Here is a 4,595-nt window from a genome sequence, read left to right as displayed (position 1 = left end):
TACGTATTATTCGTCTATATATTAATACAAGAAAAAATATGTTAGGTGAAAAATGTATTCTCAATCTATTCCAGTGGGTACGGGACTACAAGCGTTCCGCTAATCAGAATGAGAATATCTTTGATTCCCATTCTCTGTAATCCTAGAAGGGTGTTTCAAAGATTCCCCAGAATCCAAGATTGGAAACTGATAATTGTAAGATTATGGCGAGATATTACTATTATTTCTATTCATTCCATCGGACGAATCTCCATTAAATACCAAACCTTATGCGAGGTTTGGTATTTAGTGATGCTGCACGACCAGACAGGTATTATCCGTTTACAGAAGGAGCTTCAACAGAAGCTAAGTCTAGAGGGAAATTATGAGCGTTACGTTCATGCATAACTTCCATACCTAGGTTAGCACGGTTGATGATATCAGCCCAGGTGTTAATAACACGACCTTGGCTATCAACCACGGATTGGTTGAAGTTAAAACCATTCAAGTTGAATGCCATGGTGCTGATACCCAAGGCAGTAAACCAGATGCCTACTACGGGCCAAGCGGCTAAGAAGAAGTGCAGAGAGCGAGAATTGTTAAAGCTGGCATATTGGAAGATCAAACGGCCAAAATAACCGTGAGCAGCTACGATGTTGTAGGTCTCTTCCTCTTGACCGAACTTGTAACCTGCATTAGCAGACTCATTCTCAGTAGTTTCTCTGATCAAACTAGAAGTTACCAAAGAACCATGCATAGCACTGAATAGAGAGCCGCCGAATACGCCAGCTACACCCAACATGTGGAAGGGATGCATAAGGATGTTGTGCTCAGCCTGGAAAACGATCATGAAGTTGAAAGTACCAGAAATTCCTAGGGGCATACCGTCAGAGAAACTTCCTTGACCGATTGGGTAGATCAGGAACACAGCGGTAGCAGCTGCAACGGGAGCTGAGTACGCAACAGCAATCCAAGGACGCATGCCTAAACGGAAACTAAGTTCCCACTCACGACCCATGTAGCAAGCTACACCAAGTAGGAAGTGAAGAACGATCAGTTCGTAAGGACCACCATTGTATAGCCATTCATCAACGGAAGCTGCTTCCCAGATTGGGTAGAAGTGTAAACCGATAGCTGCAGAAGTAGGAATGATAGCACCGGAGATAATGTTGTTTCCGTATAGCAAAGAACCGGAGACAGGCTCACGAATACCATCGATATCTACAGGGGGAGCTGCGATGAAAGCAATGATGAATACAGAGGTTGCGGTTAATAAGGTGGGAATCATTAAGACACCGAACCATCCGATGTAAAGACGGTTTTCAGTGCTGGTGATCCAGTCGCAGAAGCGACCCCATAGGCTTGCGCTTTCGCGTCTTTCTAAAGTTGCGGTCGTGGTAATTTTTGGTTTTCGAAACGATTGGTGATTACCCAAGCTGATGAGCCTGTTGATCCATAGTATATCACAGAATCCCACCTGTGTCAACTAATCTAATATTGATTGAATATCCGAAGAAACGGGAAGACTTCCCTTTGTTTTCGCACGATACTTCTTCAAACCTTGACTCTCTTTTCAGACGCATTTCCCTTTTATTATCATAAACCACGGGAAAGTCAACGTTAGTTCGGCTCCTCGAGTACATCATGGGAGATGCCAGCTTTGCCTTAGATGTACTACGACTCAATCATCGATTCGAGGTGAGGGACATACAGGATAAATATCTGCTGGCGTTGCCTGACATCCCCCCCCCCCCCCGAGGTGAGTAGTCCGCCCCAGGCGGAGATAGTTGAGAATGGTGGGAGTCGCGGGGATGCGGGCAGTGCCAATCATGTCGATCATGTCGATTGTGTCGATTGTGTCGATCATTCTAGTCATGTCGATCATGTCGATCATGTTGATTGCGTCGATTGCGTCGATCACTTTGGTCATGTCGATCATGTTGATCATGTCGATGATGTTATGGACTTTACGATTCGACACTAGTCTTTCTCTTTTTCATGAGGTACTATACCAGTGACAAAATTTCCCCTATGACTTGGATATTCTTTCTCCCATTATTTAATTTCTGCTTATCCATATGCTTCTGGCGTATCTTGATTCCTAATACCCTGCGCTCCGGAGTAGAAGGTTTCAATCCACCAATAAGAGGTTGTGGATTGAAACGAACCCGGAACTAACGGAAATGGGCAAAAGCCTTATTAGCTTCTGCCACCTTGTGAGTCTCCTCCTTCTTCCGTACAGCACTACCAGAATTTCTGGCAGCATCCATTAATTCATCACTTGATCTTAAAGCCATACTTCGACCTGAACGTTTTCGACACGCGATCAATAACCATCGGATAGCCAAAGCTCTTCCTTCTGCAGGTACTACTTCAACGGGGACTCGATAAGTCGATCCACCTACACGTTTGGATTCTGTTACTATATCGGGAGTTACCCTACGTATTGCTTGTCGCGGGACAGACAGTGGATTCTTATTCGTCTTTTCCTTAATCCGCTTCATAGCCTGATAGAGAATCTGATAAGCCAATGATTTCTTGCCATCTTTAAGAATACGATCAACCAACATGTTTACTAATCGATTACGATAAATCGGATCCGATTCTATATTTTTCTTTTTGTTCGCTACATTGCTCCGGTGTAACATGAGTTTACAGATATGTCGGATTCCGATTCTATCTCGACTGTATCTTAGAATCTTATTTGGGCTTTTTCACTCCATATTGTAGGGTGGATCCGCCGGTTAGTCGAGGATCTCCCCCCAAACTGCACGTGCGACTTTCATCGAATGCAGCTTTCCATATGATTGAATAGAAAGTCTTGAAGTAAGTTCGGGTTACTTCAATGAATCATATTTACTCATTAGGCATTGAGTATCCGTTTCCTCTTCATCATCCCACGAATAGGAGAAGGGAAATCCCGTATTTCATTTATCTCACCAAGAATGTCCGTGGGTTTATTGATCCAATTACCAAATGTTCACAAAACCTCCACTGAATCTCCATAATCGTAGTCCGAACTCGTTCTGAGAGAGAGAAGACATTCGAAGATTTTCCAAATAAATGGGAGTCCGGGTAAGACTCAACTTACTGGAATGCAATACCCTGGACACCGAGTTGTTTCACACGAATAAGATAATAATCAATCTCCGTAATAGCAGGCTTCGGTCCCCTGGCAACATTCCCACTATCGGGTCGGCTATGCATTTGACATATCAGAACAACCGATACGGAATCATTGCGATGATACAAGTTACGACAATGTTCTGCAACGCACTGGAACGCCCCTTCTTACGATCCTTTACTCCTACAGCATCTAAAGTTCCTCTAACGATATGATATCTTACACCAGGTAGGTCCTTCACCCTCCCGCCTCTCACAAGGACCACGGAATGTTCTTGCAAATTATGGCCAATACCTGGTATGTAAGCCGTTATCTCGAACTTGGAGGTTAATCGAACTCTGGCGACTTTCCGTAGGGCAGAGTTAGGTTTTTTTGGTGTAGTTGTGGAATAGTTGACAGATGAGTCAGTTTCAGTGTCACTCTACAGAACCGTACGTGAGATTCTCACCTCATACGGCTCCTCGTCATTCAATTAATACTAAGAATAGAAGTACGAAATACCTTTCGGTTGTTACCCGATACAAGAGGATTCACAAAATAATTTTGATATTCCATTCTTTCATTTTCAACTCCCTCCTGTGTGTTTGCCTCTACCTCCTCCCTATCCCCCAAATCGATTCGCTAGTCTACTTACTTCAGTGTCATTAATATTCTTAAGAAGTAGTAAGGAGAAGGAGATTCTGTTCCTACTTCAACTTCCCCAGAAGTAAATAGGTATTCACCGTAGTATCTATTTCCTGCTTCGATACTACCGATATAGACTTGGGAGAATTATTCTCTGATGTGGAAGAAATAGAATCTACAAGTGATCTGTGAAAAATCCTTCTACTCTCTAGAACCACCCGAATTGCTAGTGCTAATGATATTCGTTCCAATATGATAGAGTGAATTAATAGATAAAGGTGGAAGAGGGAGATATGGAATGGAAAGATGGAGAATATATTGATTTGATGGGTAGATTCGCTAATGAGTCTCATGTCTGTTTCCATTTCAGTAATATTAAACAGATCGAATATACGGGGGATTGACGGGTTGATGTAAGCTTATCCATGTTATTAATCACTATTCAAGAAGGAATCCATTCTGAAATGGAAAAAAGCTTTGATATGATTTGGCTTTCGTTCTTTCGTCTGCTGTAACGAGGCTGTCTGAGGAGGATTCAGTAACCCATAGGGATATCTACCTCTACCATATAGGATCCAATGACTGCTTGAGGCCCGCCAATGGCGGTGTGGATGAAACAGCAGTGGTAGAAAAAACCGGGGATATAGACGGAAGAGGAAGAATTTTATTATCTCGGTTATCCTATTCCGTAACGAGCCATTGACGTAAGTCCTACATCTTCTTTCCTCCCTCTCCCGTGGACCAGATCAGAGGTTCGGGTTCCGTGGGAAGAAGATTGTACCACGAGAGCTCAAGGGGGTCAAGTTGTTGTTACTATCAATGCATGATACAGATCCTGCTGGTCTGATTGTACCCTAACGTCAATCCA

This window comes from Dipteris shenzhenensis, unplaced genomic scaffold, assembly GCF_047967505.1.
Source record: "Dipteris shenzhenensis isolate YYH24624 ecotype China unplaced genomic scaffold, Dip_SZ_1.0 scaf0447, whole genome shotgun sequence".
NCBI lineage: Eukaryota > Viridiplantae > Streptophyta > Polypodiopsida > Gleicheniales > Dipteridaceae > Dipteris > Dipteris shenzhenensis.
This window is presented reverse-complemented; position numbering follows the sequence as displayed.